Below are 22,316 nucleotides of genomic sequence, written 5' to 3' on the forward strand. Positions count from 1 at the left end.
TTGTAATCTCCCACTATTCTATTCCATTTTATAGAATCCACCAAAGTTGTCAAAATATTGTAAAAAAAATTTGTTCACAAAATATTCAGGTCATGCTTTATCCAAATTTCATTTTCAAAATTAGTTAACACACATTTGTATGATGAGTTCTTGCTCACTGCCTGCCAGACAATTAAGGTCATCTGCAAAGCCACTGTTTGTGGTGGTGGTTCTTCCAATGCTGACTGCTGACATGATCTTCAAGTGAGTCAGCCAAAACTATGTTACACTTCCAGAAATCCACATGATTTCTAGTTAAGTACAGTCTGATTTTGACGGGAATATCTCACCTGTCAGCGTCGGTGGCTCCATCTGTCTGGAACCCACTGGCAGCGGTTGTGTCCTCCCCAGTGCTGGCGTTGGCACGCTCTGTCCCCCTGGACATATATTTTTTTGTCATTGACACTTATACTTATTTTAATAGTAACACAATTTCGCTTTTGACAGTTTCAAAAAAAAAAAAAAAAAAAAAAAAAGAAAAGAAAAAGAGACAAAACTGATACCTATAAATTTTTAACAATCCAACTCCTTTTACTTTGCCAAGATAAACAATTATTCAGTTTGAAAAAATCTAAAAACTGATCTGCTTTGGTGTTATTTGAATCTAAATTGTTAATTTCATCTGCATTGTTGTCTCCCACCATTCTTTTCCACTTTTTACAATCCAAGGTGTCACAAATTCCTGAATATTTGTTTACCAAAGATTTAGATCGTTTTATCCCAGTTTCATTTTCTTAAGTTACAGGCATCTATATAATGAGTTCCTGCTCACTGCCTGCCACACATTTACTGTCATCTGCAAAGCCTAAGCCTAATATGATTTCTATTCAGTGAATATATTTTGCCCTGGCCAAGTCCTTCCGTGCGTACAAATACCAGTAGGGTTGTTTCATGGGCTACCATGCCATGTTTGTGCACTGGCACTACCTGCAACTTACATATTTTCATTCCGAGTTTGTAAATGTACAAAGAAAGCCAGTATTTCCTGTACTTGTATGATTTTATGTTGTGTAATACGTGTTTATGATCTGAAAGTGAGTGGGTTTTTTTTTTTTTTTTTTTTTTTTTTTTTAAATATCATGTGTATCCATATTTACTCTATCAATATCAAATAATTGTACTGTCACATCAAAGCCAAGGATGTGAGAAAAAAAACATGCCAAATATCTTTGAGATATCTCAATAACTGAATGAGCAGTGAACTGTTCAGTGAACATACCAAGGAAAGCAGTATTTTGCCCTGGCACGCAGTAATACCAGTAGGGTTGTTTCATGGGTTACCATGCCAAGTTTGTGTACTGGCACTAACACCGAGTGATGTATTTTCATTTTCAGTAAATGTAAAAGAAAACCCATTTTTCCAGTACGTTTGATGTTTTATGGTCAGGAATGTGTGAGTGTATGTTCCGAAAGTGTGTTGTTATTAAAATATACATTACCAAGGATAACACAAAAACTGCAAACATCACAACATAATGCTGTCACTTCATTGCCAAGGGTATGAGGGAAAAAACATGCCAACAATCTTTGAGATACCCCTATAAATGAATGAGCAGTGAAAACTTTGGTGAACCTACCCCAAAAAAGCTAAAATTAGGCCTGGCACACAGCAATCCAAAAAGGAAATTTTCTATCTGGCAGGAATGTCAGACCCCTGCCGGAGTCTGCACTAGTTGGGTCACGGTTAAGTATGTGTAATTAAAAGGGTTATTTACTGTGGCGGTGAAGGGGTTAAGTACAGTCTGATTTTGATAGGAGTGCCTTACTGTCTTGTCTGTCTTTACATCTAGTCAAGGAACAAGACCCGATTTTGACAGCAGTCCCTCACCCTAAAGTAGTGGTGGCCCCATGTTCCTGGATCCCGCAGGCGGTGTCCTGCTCAGCCCCGGTGTTTCTCAAGTCGTGGCGCTGTCCTCAGTGGGCTGCCTGAAAACTAGGAAACTCAGGGCATTCGCGCCACACTTATTTGTTCTTCACAATCCACACACACACACACACTGCATCCATACTGTGCAGTTTGTTAGGGTTAGGAAGGGTTAGGCTCAACACCATGCTGAACTCGGTGCACACATCCACTCAGGGCAACCATCCAGGGAGAGACAGACAAATGGACGGACACACACGCGCACACGCACACACATACACACACTGGGACAGACAAGACAGAAAGATAATGGAGAGATAAGGGAGGGTCAACTTAGCTGTTTCAGAGGCCTCTTGAAGTCCTGCGGCATGCTTGTTGACGTCACAGATCCCTGATAACATGACCACATACAAATGGTCAGATACATTTAAGACAGTCTGTCAATCAAAGTATTTAAACATGGTGTCAGGGCTTTCTGGTATCTTGGGAAAGGGAGAGGGTTTTTTTTTTCAGTAAAAACATATCAAATGAAGCCAATGGTTGAGTTTACAAAACAAGTTATGCTAAAACATTATTGGTATATAGTGCTGCATATTGGATCATTTTGACAACTAGTGGATCATTTTTATGTCTTCTAGTAACAGTTGGCATGTATCATTGCATTTGATAGCGTTCATTTTTGACATTTCCTAATATATTTGTTTTCTCAAAAGACATCATTCACTTTTGAATTCATCCCACAGAGGTTGCAAGCATCACTAAATTGCAAAAGTCCTCTGTCTGGACATACATTTTTTCATCAGTAACATTTATGACTGATAATTTACTTACTTTCAGTTTTTGACAGTTTCAGGAATATTCTATGAATGTCTATCAATTCAACTTCTTTTATTTTACAAAAATTAATGAACATGCGTAGTTTGAAAAAATCTGAAAACCGACTGGTCTGCTTGGATACTTTTGGATTCAAATTCTTAACATTTTCATCTCCATTATTATCTCCCACCATTCTATTCCATTTTTTAGAATCCACCAAAGATAACACAAAATCCTCAAAATTTGTTGACAAAAGATTCACATAATGCTTGATCGAAGTTTCATTTTCTAAATTAGTTACAAACACTTGTACGATGAGTTCTTGCTCACTGCTTGCCAAACATTTGAGGTCATCTGCAAAGCCTGTCTTTGCGGTGGTGGTTCTTCTAATGCCCACTGCTGACATGATCTTCAAGTGAATCAGTCAAAGCTAGGTTACACTTACTGAAATCCACTCGATTTTTAGTCGAGTACAGTCTGATTTTGACAGGAATACCTCACCTGTTGATGTCGGTGGCCCCATCTGTCAGGAACCCACTGGAATCGGCGTCCTGGGCGCTGGCATAAGCAGCGTCTTCCCTGATGCCGATGTAGGCATCCTCTGTCCCCCTAGACATATATTGTTTCGTCAGTAACATTTATGAGTGATAATTTTAATACTTAAACACACTCACTGTCAGTTTTTGACAGTTTTAAGGAAAAAAGAGCCAAAAATGACACCTATAATTATCTAACAATTCAACTCCTTTTATTTTACCAAAATAAATATGTGTAGTTTGAAAAAATCTGAAAACTGATTAATCTGCTTTGATTCTTTTGGATTTAAATCCTAACATTTTCATCAACATTGTAATCTCCCACTATTCTATTCCATTTTATAGAATCCACCAAAGTTGTCAAAATATTGTAAAAAAAATTTGTTCACAAAATATTCAGGTCATGCTTTATCCAAATTTCATTTTCAAAATTAGTTAACACACATTTGTATGATGAGTTCTTGCTCACTGCCTGCCAGACAATTAAGGTCATCTGCAAAGCCACTGTTTGTGGTGGTGGTTCTTCCAATGCTGACTGCTGACATGATCTTCAAGTGAGTCAGCCAAAACTATGTTACACTTCCAGAAATCCACATGATTTCTAGTTAAGTACAGTCTGATTTTGACGGGAATATCTCACCTGTCAGCGTCGGTGGCTCCATCTGTCTGGAACCCACTGGCAGCGGTTGTGTCCTCCCCAGTGCTGGCGTTGGCACGCTCTGTCCCCCAGGACATATATTTTTTTGTCATTGACACTTATGATACTTATTTTAATAGTAACACATTTCGCTTTTGACAGTTTCAAAAAAAAAAAAGAAAAAAAAAAAAGAAAAAAAGAAGAAGAGACAAAACTGATACCTATAAATTTTTAACAATCCAACTCCTTTTACTTTGCCAAGATAAACAATTATTCAGTTTGAAAAAATCTAAAAACTGATTGATCTGCTTTGGTGTTATTTGAATCTAAATTGTTAATTTCATCTGCATTGTTGTCTCCCACCATTCTTTTCCACTTTTTACAATCCAAGGTGTCACAAATTCCTGAATATTTGTTTACCAAAGATTTAGATCGTTTTATCCCAGTTTCATTTTCTTAAGTTACAGGCATCTATATAATGAGTTCCTGCTCACTGCCTGCCACACATTTACTGTCATCTGCAAAGCCTAAGCCTAATATGATTTCTATTCAGTGAATATATTTTGCCCTGGCCAAGTCCTTCCGTGCGTACAAATACCAGTAGGGTTGTTTCATGGGCTACCATGCCATGTTTGTGCACTGGCACTACCTGCAACTTACATATTTTCATTCCGAGTTTGTAAATGTACAAAGAAAGCCAGTATTTCCTGTACTTGTATGATTTTATGTTGTGCAATACGTGTTTATGATCTGAAAGTGAGTGGGTTTTTTTTTTTTGTTTTTTTTTTTAAATATCATGTGTATCCATATTTACTCTATCAATATCAAATAATTGTACTGTCACATCAAAGCCAAGGATGTGAGAAAAAAAACATGCCAAATATCTTTGAGATATCTCAATAACTGAATGAGCAGTGAACTGTTCAGTGAAAATACCAAGGAAAGCAGTATTTTGCCCTGGCACGCAGTAATACCAGTAGGGTTGTTTCATGGGTTACCATGCCAAGTTTGTGTACTGGCACTAACACCGAGTGATGTATTTTCATTTTCAGTAAATGTAAAAGAAAACCCATTTTTCCAGTACGTTTGATGTTTTATGGTCAGGAATGTGTGAGTGTATGTTCCGAAAGTGTGTTGTTATTAAAATATACATTACCAAGGATAACACAAAAACTGCAAACATCACAACATAATGCTGTCACTTCATTGCCAAGGGTATGAGGGAAAAAACATGCCAACAATCTTTGAGATACCCCTATAAATGAATGAGCAGTGAAAACTTTGGTGAACCTACCCCAAAAAAGCTAAAATTAGGCCTGGCACACAGCAATCCAAAAAGGAAATTTTCTATCTGGCAGGAATGTCAGACCCCTGCCGGAGTCTGCACTAGTTGGGTCACGGTTAAGTATGTGTAATTAAAAGGGTTATTTACTGTGGCGGTGAAGGGGTTAAGTACAGTCTGATTTTGATAGGAGTGCCTTACTGTCTTGTCTGTCTTTACATCTAGTCAAGGAACAAGACCCGATTTTGACAGCAGTCCCTCACCCTAAAGTAGTGGTGGCCCCATGTTCCTGGATCCCGCAGGAGGTGTCCTGCTCAGCCCCGGTGTTTCTCAAGTCATGGCGCTGTCCTCAGTGGGCTGCCTGAAAACTAGGAAACTCAGGGCATTCGCGCCACACTTATTTGTTCTTCACAATCCACACACACACACACACATCATCCATACTGTGCAGTTTGTTAGGGTTAGGAAGGGTTAGGCTCAACACCATGCTGAACTCAGTGCACACATCCACTCAGGGCAACCATCCAGGGAGAGACAGACAAATGGACGGACACACACGCGCACACGCACACACATACACACACTGGGACAGACAAGACAGAAAGATAATGGAGAGATGAGGGAGGGTCAACTTAGCTGTTTCAGAGGCCTCTTGAAGTCCTGTGGCATGCTTGTTGACGTCACAGATCCCTGATAACATGACCACATACAAATGGTCAGATACATTTAAGACAGTCTGTCAATCAAAGTATTTAAACATGGTGTCAGGGCTTTCTGGTATCTTGGGAAAGGGAGAGGGTTTTTTTTTTTCCAGTAAAAACATATCAAATGAAGCCAATGGTTGAGTTTACAAAACAAGTTATGCTAAAACATTATTGGTATATAGTGCTGCATATTGGATCATTTTGACAACTAGTGCATCATTTTTATGTCTTCTAGTAACAGTTGGGATGTATCATTGCATTTGACAGCGTTCATTTTTGACATTTCCTAATATATTTGTTTTCTCTAAAGACATCATTCACTTTTGAATTCATCCCACAGTGGTTGCAAGCATCACTAAATTGCAAATGTCTCCATCACACCAGTTGCTTTCCATGGCGAACTGGTCACTAACATAGCTCAGTAAGGAGTTCACAGGTCCGTATCACTGTCCTTAGCACCCATTTCTGTATTTGGTGACTTATTTCTTGCTGTTCAACATCAGGAAGTGCCATGGCAGAATCACGACATTTCCTTCTGATTCAGCGTTTTAAGAATGTAAGTATGCATGTTGTGTTTTTTTTTTTAAATGGATTACACACACTTGTATCACGAGTTCCTGTTGGCTACCTGCCAGAAATTTAATGTCATCTGCAGAGCCTACGTTTGTGCTAGTTCTTCCCATGCTGACTGATATAATCTTCAAGTGAGTCAAAGCTATTTTACACTTCCTGAAATCCACATCATTTCTGGTTCAAAGTATAGTCTCATTTAGATAGTAATGCCTCACCTGTCGGCGTCAGAGGCTCCATCTGTCTCGAACCCACTGGCAGCGGCGGTGTCGTGTCGACGACCTCTGTCCCTCTGGACATATATTTTTTTCATCAGTAACATTTATGACAAGATAAATATCCATTGGTTGAAAAAATCTTACATAAAAATTCTTAACATTTTCAACTTTTCTGTAATCTCCCACCATTCTATTCCATATGTAGAATCTGCCAAAGTTGGGTCAAAATCCTCAAATTTTGTTTACAAAAGATTCAGGTCATGCTTTATCCCAGTTTCATTTTCTAAATTAGTTACACACTTGTACGATGAGTTCTTGCTCACTGCCTGCCAGACATTTAAGGTCATCTGCAAAGTGTGTGTGGTAGTGGTTCTTCCAATGCTGACTGCTCGTGAGTCACTCAAGTTAGTCAAAGCTATGTTACACTTACTGAAATCCACATGATTTTTAGTCAAAGTACAGTCCAATTGTGATAGGAATATCTCACCTGTCGGTGTCGGTGGCCCCATCTGTCTGGAACCCACTGGCTGTGGCGTCCTGGGTGCTGGCATCGGCAGCGTCGTCCCCGATGCTGGTGTAGGCGTCCTCTGTCCTCCTAGACATACATTTTTTCGTCAGTAACATTTATGACTGATAAATTTCAATAGTTAAACGCTCTTACTTTCAGTTTTTGACAGTTTTAAGGAGAAAAGAGCCAAAAATGACACCTATAATTACCTAACATTTCAACTTCTTTTATTTTACAAAAATAAATATGCGTAGTTTGAAAAAATCTGAAAACTGATTAATCTGCTTCGATCTTTTGGGATTTAAATTCCTAACATTTTCATCTACATTGTAATCTCCCACCATTCTCTTCCATTTTTAGAATCCACAAAAGGTAACACAAAATCCTAGAAATTTGTTTACAAAAGATTCAGGTGATGTTTTAACCAAGTTTCATTTTTTTAAAGTAATTTACACATATTTAAACGTGTTCTTGCTCACTGCCTGCCAGACATTTTAGGTCATCTGCAAAGCCTGTCTTTGTGGTGGTTCTTCCAATGCTGACTGCTGACATGATCTTCAAATGAGTCAGTCAAAGATATGTTACACTTCCTGAAATCCACATGATTTCTAGTTTAAGTACAGTCTGACTTTGATAGGAATATCTCACATGTCCCCGTCGGTGGCTCCATCTTTCTCGAACTGACTGGCAGTGGTGTCCTGGGTGCTGGCATCGGCAGCATCCTCCCCGGTGCTGGCATTGGCGTCCTCTGTCTGGACATACATTTTTTCATCAGTAACATTTATGACTGATAATTTACTTACTTTCAGTTTTTGACAGTTTCAGGAATATTCTATGAATATCTATCAATTCAACTTCTTTTATTTTACAAAAATTAATGAACATGCGTAGTTTGAAAAAATCTGAAAACCGACTGGTCTGCTTGGATACTTTTGGATACAAATTCTTAACATTTTCATCTCCATTATTATCACCCACCATTCTATTCCATTTTTTAGAATCCACCAAAGATAACACAAAATCCTCAAAATTTGTTGACAAAAGATTCACATAATGCTTGATCGAAGTTTCATTTTCTAAATTAGTTACAAACACTTGTACGATGAGTTCTTGCTCACTGCTTGCCAAACATTTCAGGTCATCTGCAAAGCCTGTCTTTGCGGTGGTGGTTCTTCTAATGCCCACTGCTGACATGATCTTCAAGTGAATCAGTCAAAGCTAGGTTACACTTACTGAAATCCACTCGATTTTTAGTCGAGTACAGTCTGATTTTGACAGGAATACCTCACCTGTTGATGTCGGTGGCCCCATCTGTCAGGAACCCACTGGAAGCGGCGTCCTGGGCGCTGGCATAAGCAGCGTCTTCCCTGATGCCGATGTAGGCATCCTCTGTCCCCTTAGACATACATTGTTTCGTCAGTAACATTTATGAGTGATAATTTTAATACTTAAACACAATCACTTTCAGTTTTTGACAGTTTTAAGGAAAAAAGAGCCAAAAATGACACCTATAATTATCTAACAATTCAACTCCGTTTATTTTACCAAAATAAATATGTGTAGTTTGAAAAAATCTGAAAACTGATTAATCTGCTTTGATTCTTTTGGATTTAAATCCTAACATTTTCATCAACATTGTAATCTCCCACTATTCTATTCCATTTTATAGAATCCACCAAAGTTGTCAAAATATTGTAAAAAAAATTTGTTCACAAAATATTCAGGTCATGCTTTATCCAAATTTCATTTTCAAAATTAGTTAACACACATTTGTATGATGAGTTCTTGCTCACTGCCTGCCAGACAATTAAGGTCATCTGCAAAGCCACTGTTTGTGGTGGTGGTTCTTCCAATGCTGACTGCTGACATGATCTTCAAGTGAGTCAGCCAAAACTATGTTACACTTCCAGAAATCCACATGATTTCTAGTTAAGTACAGTCTGATTTTGACGGGAATATCTCACCTGTCAGCGTCGGTGGCTCAATCTGTCTGGAACCCACTGGCAGCGGTTGTGTCCTCCCCAGTGCTGGCGTTGGCACGCTCTGTCCCCCTGGACATATATTTTTTTGTCATTGACACTTATACTTATTTTAATAGTAACACAATTTCGCTTTTGACAGTTTCAAAAAAAAGAAAAAAAAGAAGAAAAAAAAGAAAAGAAAAAGAGACAAAACTGATACCTATAAATTTTTAACAATCCAACTCCTTTTACTTTGCCAAGATAAACAATTATTCAGTTTGAAAAAATCTAAAAACTGATTGATCTGCTTTGGTGTTATTTGAATCTAAATTGTTAATTTCATCTGCATTGTTGTCTCCCACCATTCTTTTCCACTTTTTACAATCCAAGGTGTCACAAATTCCTGAATATTTGTTTACCAAAGATTTAGATCGTTTTATCCCAGTTTCATTTTCTTAAGTTTCAGGCATCTGTATAATGAGTTCCTGCTCACTGCCTGCCACACATTTACTGTCATCTGCAAAGCCTAAGCCTAATATGATTTCTATTCAGTGAATATATTTTGCCCTGGCCAAGTCCTTCCGTGCGTACAAATACCAGTAGGGTTGTTTCATGGGCTACCATGCCATGTTTGTGCACTGGCACTACCTGCAACTTACATATTTTCATTCCGAGTTTGTAAATGTACAAAGAAAGCCAGTATTTCCTGTACTTGTATGATTTTATGTTGTGTAATACGTGTTTATGATCTGAAAGTGAGTGGGGTTTTTTTGTTTTTTTTAATATCATGTGTATCCATATTTACTCTACCAATATCAAATAATTGTACTGTCACATCAAAGCCAAGGATGTGAGAAAAAAACATGCCAAATATCTTTGAGATATCTCAATAACTGAATGAGCAGTGAACTGTTCAGTGAACATACCAAGGAAAGCAGTATTTTGCCCTGGCACGCAGTAATACCAGTAGGGTTGTTTCATGGGTTTCCATGCCAAGTTTGTGTACTGGCACTAACACCGAGTGATGTATTTTCATTTTCAGTAAATGTAAAAGAAAACCCATTTTTCCAGTACGTTTGATGTTTTATGGTCAGGAATGTGTGAGTGTATGTTCCGAAAGTGTGTTGTTATTAAAATATACATTACCAAGGATAACACAAAAACTGCAAACATCACAACATAATGCTGTCACTTCATTGCCAAGGGTATGAGGGAAAAAACATGCCAACAATCTTTGAGATACCCCTATAAATGAATGAGCAGTGAAAACTTTGGTGAACCTACCCAAAAAAAAGCTAAAATTAGGCCTGGCACACAGCAATCCAAAAAGGAAATTTTCTATCTGGCAGGAATGTCAGACCCCTGCCGGAGTCTGCACTAGTTGGGTCAAGGTTAAATATGTGTAATTAAAAGGGTTATTTACTGTGGCGGTGAAGGGGTTAAGTACAGTCTGATTTTGATAGGAGTGCCTTACTGTCTTGTCTGTCTTTACATCTAGTCAAGGCACAAGACCTGATTTTGACAGCAGTCCCTCACCCTAAAGTAGTGGTGGCCCCATGTTCCTGGATCCCGCAGGCGGTGTCCTGCTCAGCCCCGGTGTTTCTCAAGTCGTGGCGCTGTCCTCAGTGGGCTGCCTGAAAACTAGGAAACTCAGGGCATTCGCGCCACACTTATTTGTTCTTCACAATCCACACACACACACACACTGCATCCATACTGTGCAGTTTGTTAGGGTTAGGAAGGGTTAGGCTCAACACCATGCTGAACTCGGTGCACACATCCACTCAGGGCAACCATCCAGGGAGAGACAGACAAATGGACGGACACACACGCGCACACGCACACACATGGTGGTGGTGTGTCCATCGAGATCGATGATGACCATCGTTGTCATCCAGATGGGGGATGGGGGATGGGGGGAGGGTGATGGTGTGGTGGGGGGAAGGATGCTCATGAATCTATCTGTGAGTGCGCAGATGGCTGAATAGTCCAATCTGCGCACGAAATGTTCGCTGACAGTTGGGGCAGACAAAGACAGGCATATCATTGTCAGGGAGCTTGTTTGCCCGTGACTTTCTGGCCTGCCTCTTCTGAACAGCTGCAGCAGTCCTGTTGGCCTCGCACAACCTGGCGCCTTTGTGCACAGCAGCGCGCCATTTGTCACGGTCCACTGCAGATTCCTCCCAGGAGTCAGGGTTGATATCAAACGCTTTCAGAGAGACTTTCAGAGTATCTCTGAAGCGCTTCTTCTGACCTCCGTGTGATCTCTTCCCTTGTTGCAGCTCGCCATAGAAGAGCCTTTTGGGCAGCCGATGGTCTGGCATGCGCGCCACGTGTCCAGCCCAGCGAAGCTGGGACTGCATCAGGATGGTGAAGATGCTGGGAAGGGTGGCTTTTGCGAGCACCTCTGTGTCTGGGGTCTTGTCTTGCCACTTGATGTTCAGTAGCTTCCTGAGGCATGTTGTGTGGAAGTGGTTCAGCTTCTTGGCATGTCGTTGGTACACTGTCCAAGTTTCGCAGGCGTACAGTAGTGTGGGGAGAACTACTGCTCTGTAGACCTTTAGCTTGGTCTCAAGACTAATGCCTCTTCTGTTCCAGACATTTGCATTCACTCTACCAAAAGTTGCGCTTGCTCTTGCAATCCTGACGTTCACTTCATCGTCGATGGTCGCATTTCGTGACAGTGTGCTGCCAAGGTATGTGAACCGCTCCACCGCACTGAGTCTCTGACCGTTGACTGTGATGTTGGGCTCAACGTAGGGTTTCCCTGGGGCTGGCTGATGGAGAACTTCAGTTTTCCTCGTGCTGATGGTAAGGCCGAAGTTCCTGCTGGCAGTGGCAAACTTGTCGACGCTGAGTTGCATGTCAACTTCAGATCCAGCGTTGAGGGCACAATCATCAGCAAACAAAAAGTCTCTGATGATGTCTGTCATGACCTTCGTTTTTGCTTGAAGCCTTCTGAGGTTAAACAGCTTGCCATCTGTTCGGTACTTTAGGCCGATTCCAACATCGCCATCTCTGAAGGCATCAGTAAGCATTGCAGAGAACATGAGGCTGAACAGCGTTGGAGCCAGGACGCAGCCTTGCTTGACACCATTTGTGACAGCAAAAGGAGCAGATGTTTCACCATTGTCCTGGACTCGAGCCTGCATGCTTTCATGGAATTGGCTGACCAAGGAAATAAATTTCCGAGGGCATCCGTACTTGGCCATGATCTTCCACAGTCCCTCTCTACTCACGGTGTCGAAGGCCTTAGTGAGGTCGACATAAGTGGAGAACAGATCAGCATTTTGCTCCTGACATTTCTCTTGCAGCTGCTTTGCAGCAAACACCATGTCAGTGGTTCCGCGCTCTTTCCGGAATCCACATTGGCTCTCAGGCAAATGACCTTGGTCAAGGTGTGCTGTGAGGCGGTTAAGTAGGATCCTGGCAAGTATCTTGCCTGCGATGGAGAGCAAGGAAATGCCCCGATGGTTATCACAGGCTTGCCGGTTCCCCTTTCGCTTGTACAAGTGAATGATAGATGCATCTTTGAAATCCTGGGGGATCGTCTCTTCTTTCCACATGAGTGAGTACAGCTGATGAAGCTTCTCAGTCAGCACAGTGCCTCCATCCTTGTAGACCTCTGCTGGTATGGAGTCTAAGCCAGGTGCTTTGCCACTGGATAGCAGACGGATTGCTTTCTGGGTCTCAAGAAGTGTTGGCGGATCGTCCAGTGCTTCGTTGGTGGGGACTTGTGGGAGACGGTCTATGGCTTCATCATTTATGGAGGAAGGGCGATTTAAGACACTGTTGAAGTGCTCAGCCCATCGTTCGAGAATGTTCTCCTTCTCGGTGATCAAGGTATTCCCATCTGCACTGAGGAGGGGGGATGATCCTGAGGATGTGGGGCCGTAGACTTCTTTTAAGGCATCATAGAACCTCTTCATATCGTGCCTGTCAGCATATCCCTGGATCTCATCAGCTTTGTCACTCAGCCACTTATCCTGCATCTGGCGTAACTTTTGCTGAACAGTCCTGCGGATGGCATTGTATGCATCCTTTTTTGATGTGGACTTTGGGTTGCTCAGGTGGGCTTGATGCAGACGGCGTTTCTCATCCAGAAGCTGCTTGATTTCATCACAGTTTTCATCAAACCAGTCTTTGTGCTTTCTGGTCATGGGTACCAGGGTCTCTGAAGCTGTACTATAGATCAGCTCACGCAGGGTCCTCCAGTCAGACTCCACATTCTGGTTGTCCAGAGAGGCGGATTCCAGACGATCTTCCAGCAGCTCCACAAAGGACTGTTTGATGGTGATGCTTTTCAGCTTAGCGATGTTGAGCCGTTTTGGAGCCTTCTAGCCTTGGGGGCGTCTCTTGGGTTGGATTCGAATATTCAGCTTCGAGACTACAAGGCGATGGTCTGTCCAACACTCGGCGCCGCACATGGTCTTTGTTACACGTACATCTTGCCTATCCCTTTTCCTGACGATGACATAATCGATGAGATGCCAATGCTTTGAGCGAGGGTGCATCCATGACGTCCTGTTACGGGTAGGGAGGCAGAAAACTGTGTTGGTTATCAGCAGTTCGTGCTCTGCACAGGTCTGAAGCAAAAGCAATCCATTTGGGTTGCAGTGGCCCACACCGTGCTTTCCAATCACTCCATCCCAGGAGATGTAGTCAGAGCCAACTCTAGCACTGAAGTCCCCAAGAATGATGAGCTTGTCTGCTTTAGGGATGGCAGCAATGACAGAGTGAAGGTCCTCGTAGAACTTCGCCTTCACTTCATCCGGGTTGGTCATGGTTGGGGCGTAGGCACTGACAATGGTGAGGTGCTTCTGGCCAGATGCCAGTGGGATTTTCATGGTCATAAGCCTATCGTTGACTCCCTTTGGGATTCCAGCTAGCTTGCTGACAAGTGCTGTTTTTACTGCAAAACCAACGCCAGCCTCACGTCGCTCTTCGCTTCCTCGTCCACTCCAGAAGAAGGTGTAACCAGATCCCTGTTCACAGAGCTCGCCTTCGCCTGCAAGCCGAGTCTCACTCAGGGCTGCGATGTCGATGTTGTATCTGGCGAGTTCGGATGCAACTAGTGCTGTTCTCCTTTGGGGTCTGTCTGCGTTATCTCTGTCCAGGAGAGTCCTTATGTTCCAAGCACCAATGGTGAGAGGAACGATCCTTGTTTTTTTCTTTTCTTTCTTTGTTTCGACCGCTGATGTAGGGTCCCCGCCAGCCGCGGTATGCTGGCCAGGGTGATATGGAGCAGGCAATTTTTAGGGCACCTTTTCTAGCCCCTTCCTCATGCCAGGGAGGTGAGCAGTGCATTCCTAAAGAGGGCTGCTCAGACGCTCAGACGGCTGCCGAGCTCCATCGCTGCTCCTGTCGACGAAGAACGACCCTATGGCCTGAGCCGCCTGCGTGCAGGTCTGCGGCTGCGACTGCCAGTGTACCCACACCTGTCGTTTCGTCGCTCGCCTGTCGCCACAGGACTTGGGGGTGATGAAATGATGAAGGATGAAAGGTCATTTTGGATGACTGATGACTTGCGCGATGAGTTTGTTTAAAGTGAAGAGGAGTTGCGCAACGTCGACCTCACTCTCTCGTCCGGGTCCACCAATTTCCAGTGGCAAGACTAAGTCGAGACGACTGGAGGATGAGCACGGATGCAGTGGATGACCAAGATATCCTTTCGGTGTCTCATCTTGCTCTCTGCACTCCACAGTGCGTTGCTGTAATCGCCTTCCTCTCCGTTGAACCGATAGGTTTCTTCCGCAGATTCTGCCGGATCCAGACTTCGCATACATGGGTAGACACACCCCGGAGGCCAACTGCGTGTGGCATGCACACAGCACAGTGGAGCTAGATGGCCGTCGGTGGCTCTCCTGAGCCGACGCCCTTTTATGGATCTCCATAAGGGTGTCTAGCCACCCGCCTCACCAGTCCCAGAAGGGAGCGGTGGAAGTGCCGGTTTAGTCGTCGGCAACCCGACCCTGAACAGGTTGTACTGGATTACAGGTTACCAGTAGCAGATCTAATGACCTGACCTGACGAGGATAGGCGCTATATAAATATCCATATCCATCCATATCCATAGTGGAATTCCTGGTCTTGTTTTTCCTACTTTGGGAGCAAAGGCAGAGCAGTATGGCACAGGGGGAACTGAATCACTGAATGCACAGGAATTAAAACTGGAGGTGAACAAAACAGCATAAAGAGCAACACATAAGTAATGAATCACAGAGATTGAAGAAGAAGAAAAACAAGAGACAAGAGCTGTACTCACTGGTGCGATTCCATTTACACTGTACCCTGAATTTACAAAACCATAATCGTGAAATGCTTTCGCTTCGCTACTGTGATCACATGTGTCTCTCCTCTCTGGCGCCGCACAATATAAATCCCAAAACACACACCACCACGAATGGAGAAACCCAGGCGGCTCCCCTAGTGTGATGTTCTTCTCCCATCGGATCTCCGAGAGATAAGTCTGCGCAGATTTCTGAGCCCCGACATGTAACAAGTACTCGTACACGTACAAGGCTAACTTTTCTCCCGCCTGGGCGTCTGAGGGTACTGAAGATCCTTTCCCTTTCGCGTACATGCTGAATCTAGTGTCACTCCACCTGTCAAGCCATCAAGGACGCACACATACACACACTGGGACAGACAAGACAGAAAGATCATGGAGAGATAAGGGAGGGTCAACTTAGCTGTTTCAGAGGCCTCTTGAAGTCCTGCGGCATGCTTGTTGACGTCACAGATCCCTGACAACATGACCACATACAAATGGTCAGATACATTTAAGACAGTCTGTCAATCAAAGTATTTAAACATGGTGTCAGGGCTTTCTGGTATCTTGGGAAAGGGAGAGGGTTTTTTTTTTTCAGTAAAAACATATCAAATGAAGCCAATGGTTGAGTTTACAAAACAAGTTATGCTAAAACATTATTGGTATATAGTGCTGCATATTGGATCATTTTGTCAACTAGTGCATCATTTTTATGTCTTCTAGTAACAGTTGGCATGTATCATTGCATTTGATAGCGTTCGTTTTTGACATTTCCTAATATATTTGTTTTCCCTAAAGACATCATTCACTTTTGAATTCATCCCACAGAGGTTGCAAGCATCACTAAATTGCAAATGTCTCCATCACACCAGTTGCTTTCCATGGCGAACTGGTCACTAACATAGCTCAGTAAGGAGTTCACAGGTCCGTATCACTGTCCTTAGCACCCATTTCTGTATTTGGCGACTTATTTCTTGCTGTTCATCATCAGGAAGTGCCATGGCAGAATCACCACATTTCCTTCTGATTCAGCGTTTTAAGAATGTAAGTATGCATGTTGTTGTTTTTAAAATGGATTACACACACTTGTATCACGAGTTCCTGTTGGCTACCTGCCAGAAATTTAATGTCATCTGCAGAGCCTACGTTTGTGCTAGTTCTTCCCATGCTGACTGATATAATCTTCAAGTGAGTCAAAGCTATTTTACACTTCCTGAAATCCACATCATTTCTGGTTTAAAGTATAGTCTCATTTAGATAGTAATGCCTCACCTGTCGGCGTCAGAGGCTCCATCTGTCTCGAACCCACTGGCAGCGGCGGTGTCGTGTCGACGACCTCTGTCCCTCTGGACATATATTTTTTTCATCAGTAACATTTACGACAAGATAAATATCCATTGGTTGAAAAAATCTTACATAAAAATTCTTAACATTTTCAACTTTTCTGTAATCTCCCACCATTCTATTCCATATGTAGAATCTGCCAAAGTTGGGTCAAAATCCTCAAATTTTGTTTACAAAAGATTCAGGTCATGCTTTATCCCAGTTTCATTTTCTAAATTAGTTACACACTTGTACGATGAGTTCTTGCTCACTGCCTGCCAGACATTTAAGGTCATCTGCAAAGTGTGTGTGTGGTAGTGGTTCTTCCAATGCTGACTGCTCGTAAGTCACTCAAGTTAGTCAAAGCTATGTTACACTTACTGAAATCCACATGATTTTTAGTCAAAGTACAGTCCAATTGTGATAGGAATATCTCACCTGTCGGTGTCGGTGGCCCCATCTGTCTGGAACCCACTGGCTGTGGCGTCCTGGGTGCTGGCATCGGCAGCGTCGTCCCCGATGCTGGTGTAGGCATCCTCTGTCCTCCCAGACATACATTTTTTCGTCAGTAACATTTATGACTGATAAATTTCAATAGTTAAATGCTCTTAATTTCAGTTTTTGACAGTTTTAAGGAGAAAAGAGCCAAAAATGACACCTATAATTACCTAACATTTCAACTTCTTTTATTTTACAAAAATAAATATGCGTAGTTTGAAAAAATCTGAAAACTGATTAATCTGCTTCGATTTTTTGGGATTTAAATTCCTAACATTTTCATCTACATTGTAATCTCCCACCATTCTCTTCCATTTTTAGAATCCACAAAAGGTAACATAAAATCCTAGAAATTTGTTTACAAAAGATTCAGGTGATGTTTTAACCAAGTTTCATTTTTTAAGTAATTTACAGATATTTAAATGTGTTCTTGCTCACTGCGTGCCAGACATTTTAGGTCATCTGCAAAGCCTGTCTTTGTGGTGGTTCTTCCAATGCTGACTGCTGACATGATCTTCAAATGAGTCAATCAAAGATATGTTACACTTCCTGAAATCCACATATATTTCTAGTTTAAGTACAGTCTGACTTTGATAGGAATATCTCACATGTCCCCGTCGGTGGCTCCATCTTTCTCGAACTGACTGGCAGTGGCATCCTGGGTGCTGGCATCGGCAGCATCCTCCCCGGTGCTGGCATTGGCGTCCTCTGTCTGGACATATATTTTTTCATCAGTAACATTTATGACTGATAATTTACTTACTTTCAGTTTTTGACAGTTTCAGGAATATTCTATGAATATCTATCAATTCAACTTCTTTTATTTTACAAATATTAATGAACATGCGTAGTTTGAAAAAATCTGAAAACCGACTGGTCTGCTTGGATACTTTTGGATTCAAATTCTTAACATTTTCATCTCCATTATTATCTCCCACCATTCTATTCCATATTTTAGAATCCACCAAAGATAACACAAAATCCTCAAAATTTGTTGACAAAAGATTCACATAATGCTTGATCGAAGTTTCATTTTCTAAATTAGTTACAAACACTTGTACGATGAGTTCTTGCTCACTGCTTGCCAAACATTTCAGGTCATCTGCAAAGCCTGTCTTTGCGGTGGTGGTTCTTCTAATGCCCACTGCTGACATGATCTTCAAGTGAATCAGTCAAAGCTAGGTTACACTTACTGAAATCCACTCGATTTTTAGTCGAGTACAGTCTGATTTTGATAGGAATACCTCACCTGTTGGTGTCGGTGGCCCCATCTGTCAGGAACCCACTGGAAGTGGCGTCCTGGGCGCTGGCATAAGCAGCGTCTTCCCTGATGCCGATGTAGGCATCCTCTGTCCCCCTAGACATATATTGTTTCGTCAGTAACATTTATGAGTGATAATTTTAATACTTAAACACACACACTTTCAGATTTTGACAGTTTTAAGGAAAAAAGAGCCAAAAATGACACCTATAATTATCTAACAATTCAACTCCTTTTATTTTACCAAAATAAATATGTGTAGTTTGAAAAAATCTGAAAACTGATTAATCTGCTTTGATTCTTTTGGATTTAAATCCTAACATTTTCATCAACATTGTAATCTCCCACTATTCTATTCCATTTTATAGAATCCACCAAAGTTGTCAAAATATTCTAAAAAAATTTGTTCACAAAATATTCAGGTCATGCTTTATCCAAATTTCATTTTCTAAATTAGTTAACACACATTTGTATGATGAGTTCTTGCTCACTGCCTGCCAGACAATTAAGGTCATCTGCAAAGCCACTGTTTGTGGTGGTGGTTCTTCCAATGCTGACTGCTGACATGATCTTCAAGTGAGTCAGCCAAAACTATGTTACACTTCCAGAAATCCACATGATTTCTAGTTAAGTACAGTCTGATTTTGACGGGAATATCTCACCTGTCAGCGTCGGTGGCTCCATCTGTCTGGAACCCACTGGCAGCGGTCGTGTCCTCCCCAGTGCTGGCGTTGGCACGCTCTGTCCCCCTGGACATATATTTTTTTGTCATTGACACTTATGATACTTATTTTAATAGTAACACAATTTCGCTTTTGACAGTTTCAAAAAAAAAGAAAAAAAAAAGACAAAACTGATACCTAAAAATTTTTAACAATCCAACTCCTTTTACTTTGCCAAGATAAACAATTATTCAGTTTGAAAAAATCTAAAAACTGATTGATCTGCTTTGGTGTTACTTGAATCTAAATTGTTAATTTCATCTGCATTGTTGTCTCCCACCATTCTTTTCCACTTTTTACAATCCAAGGTGTCACAAATTCCTGAATATTTGTTTACCAAAGATTTAGATCGTTTTATCCCAGTTTCATTTTCTTAAGTTACAGGCATCTATATAATGAGTTCCTGCTCACTGCCTGCCACACATTTACTGTCATCTGCAAAGCCTAAGCCTAATATGATTTCTATTCAGTGAATATATTTTGCCCTGGCCAAGTCCTTCCGTGCGTACAAATACCAGTAGGGTTGTTTCATGGGCTACCATGCCATGTTTGTGCACTGGCACTACCTGCAACTTACATATTTTCATTCCGAGTTTGTAAATGTACAAAGAAAGCTAGTATTTCCTGTACTTGTATGATTTTATGTTGTGTAATACGTGTTTATGATCTGAAAGTGAGGGTTTTTTTTAATTTTTTTAAATATCATGTGTATCCATATTTACTCTACCAATATCAAATAATTGTACTGTCACATCAAAGCCAAGGATGTGAGAAAAAACATGCCAAATATCTTTGAGATATCTCAATAACTGAATGAGCAGTGAACTGTTCAGTGAACATACCAAGGAAAGCAGTATTTTGCCCTGGCACGCAGTAATACCAGTAGGGTTGTTTCATGGGTTACCATGCCAAGTTTGTGTACTGGCACTAACACCGAGTGATGTATTTTCATTTTCAGTAAATGTAAAAGAAAACCCATTTTTCCAGTACGTTTGATGTTTTATGGTCAGGAATGTGTGAGTGTATGTTCCGAAAGTGTGTTATTAAAATATACATTACCAAGGATAACACAAAAACTGCAAACATCACAATATAATGCTGTCACTTCATTGCCAAGGGTATGAGGGAAAAAACATGCCAACAATCTTTGAGATACCCCTATAAATGAATGAGCAGTGAAAACTTTGGTGAACCTACCCCAAAAAAGCTAAAATTAGGCCTGGCACACAGCAATCCAAAAAGGAAATTTTCTATCTGGCAGGAATGTCAGACCCCTGCCGGAGTCTGCACTAGTTGGGTCAAGGTTAAATATGTGTAATTAAAAGGGTTATTTACTGTGGCGGTGAAGGGGTTAAGTACAGTCTGATTTTGATAGGAGTGCCTTACTGTCTTGTCTGTCTTTACATCTAGTCAAGGCACAAGACCTGATTTTGACAGCAGTCCCTCACCCTAAAGTAGTGGTGGCCCCATGTTCCTGGATCCCGCAGGCGGTGTCCTGCTCGGCCCCGGTGTTTCTCAAGTCGTGGCGCTGTCCTCAGTGGGCTGCCTGAAAACTAGGAAACTCAGGGCATTCGCGCCACACTTATTTGTTCTTCACAATCCACACACACACACTGCATCCATACTGTGCAGTTTGTTAGGGTTAGGAAGGGTTAGGCTCAACACCATGCTGAACTCGGTGCACACATCCACTCAGGGCAACCATCCAGGGAGAGACAGACAAATGGACGGACACACACGCACACACATACACACACTGGGACAGACAAGACAGAAAGATAATGGAGAGATAAGGGAGGGTCAACTTAGCTGTTTCAGAGGCCTCTTGAAGTCCTGCGGCATGCTTGTTGACGTCACAGATCCCTGATAACATGACCACATACAAATGGTCAGATACATTTAAGACAGTCTGTCAATCAAAGTATTTAAACATGGTGTCAGGGCTTTCTGGTATCTTGGGAAAGGGAGAGGGTTTTTTTTCCAGTAAAAACATATCAAATGAAGCCAATGGTTGAGTTTACAAAACAAGTTATGCTAAAACATTATTGGTATATAGTGCTGCATATTGGATCATTTTGACAACTAGTGCATCATTTTTATGTCTTCTAGTAACAGTTGGCATGTATCATTGCATTTGATAGCGTTTATTTTTGACATTTCCTAATATATTTGTTTTCTCTAAAGACATCATTCACTTTTGAATTCATCCCACAGAGGTTGCAAGCATCACTAAATTGCAAATGTCTCCATCACACCAGTTGCTTTCCATGGCGAACTGGTCACTAACATAGCTCAGTAAGGAGTTCACAGGTCCGTATCACTGTCCTTAGCACCCATTTCTGTATTTGGCGACTTATTTCTTGCTGTTCAACATCAGGAAGTGCCATGGCAGAATCACGACATTTCCTTCTGATTCAGCGTTTTAAGAATGTAAGTATGCATGTTGTTTTTTTTTAAAAATGGATTACACACACTTGTATCACGAGTTCCTGTTGGCTACCTGCCAGAAATTTAATGACATCTGCAGAGCCTACGTTTGTGCTAGTTCTTCCCATGCTGACTGATATAATCTTCAAGTGAGTCAAAGCTATTTTACACTTCCTGAAATCCACATCATTTCTGGTTCAAAGTATAGTCTCATTTAGATAGTAATGCCTCACCTGTCGGCGTCAGAGGCTCCATCTGTCTCGAACCCACTGGCAGCGGCGGTGTCGTGTCGACGACCTCTGTCCCTCTGGACATATATTTTTTTCATCAGTAACATTTACGACAAGATAAATATCCATTGGTTGAAAAAATCTTACATAAAAATTCTTAACATTTTCAACTTTTCTGTAATCTCCCACCATTCTATTCCATATGTAGAATCTGCCAAAGTTGGGTCAAAATCCTCAAATTTTGTTTACAAAAGATTCAGGTCATGCTTTATCCCAGTTTCATTTTCTAAATTAGTTACACACTTGTACGATGAGTTCTTGCTCACTGCCTACCAGACATTTAAGGTCATCTGCAAAGTGTGTGTGTGGTAGTGGTTATTCCAATGCTGACTGCTCGTGAGTCACTCAAGTTAGTCAAAGCTATGTTACACTTACTGAAATCCACATGA

Source organism: Babylonia areolata, chromosome 2, assembly GCF_041734735.1.
Source record: "Babylonia areolata isolate BAREFJ2019XMU chromosome 2, ASM4173473v1, whole genome shotgun sequence".
Lineage (NCBI taxonomy): Eukaryota > Metazoa > Mollusca > Gastropoda > Neogastropoda > Buccinidae > Babylonia > Babylonia areolata.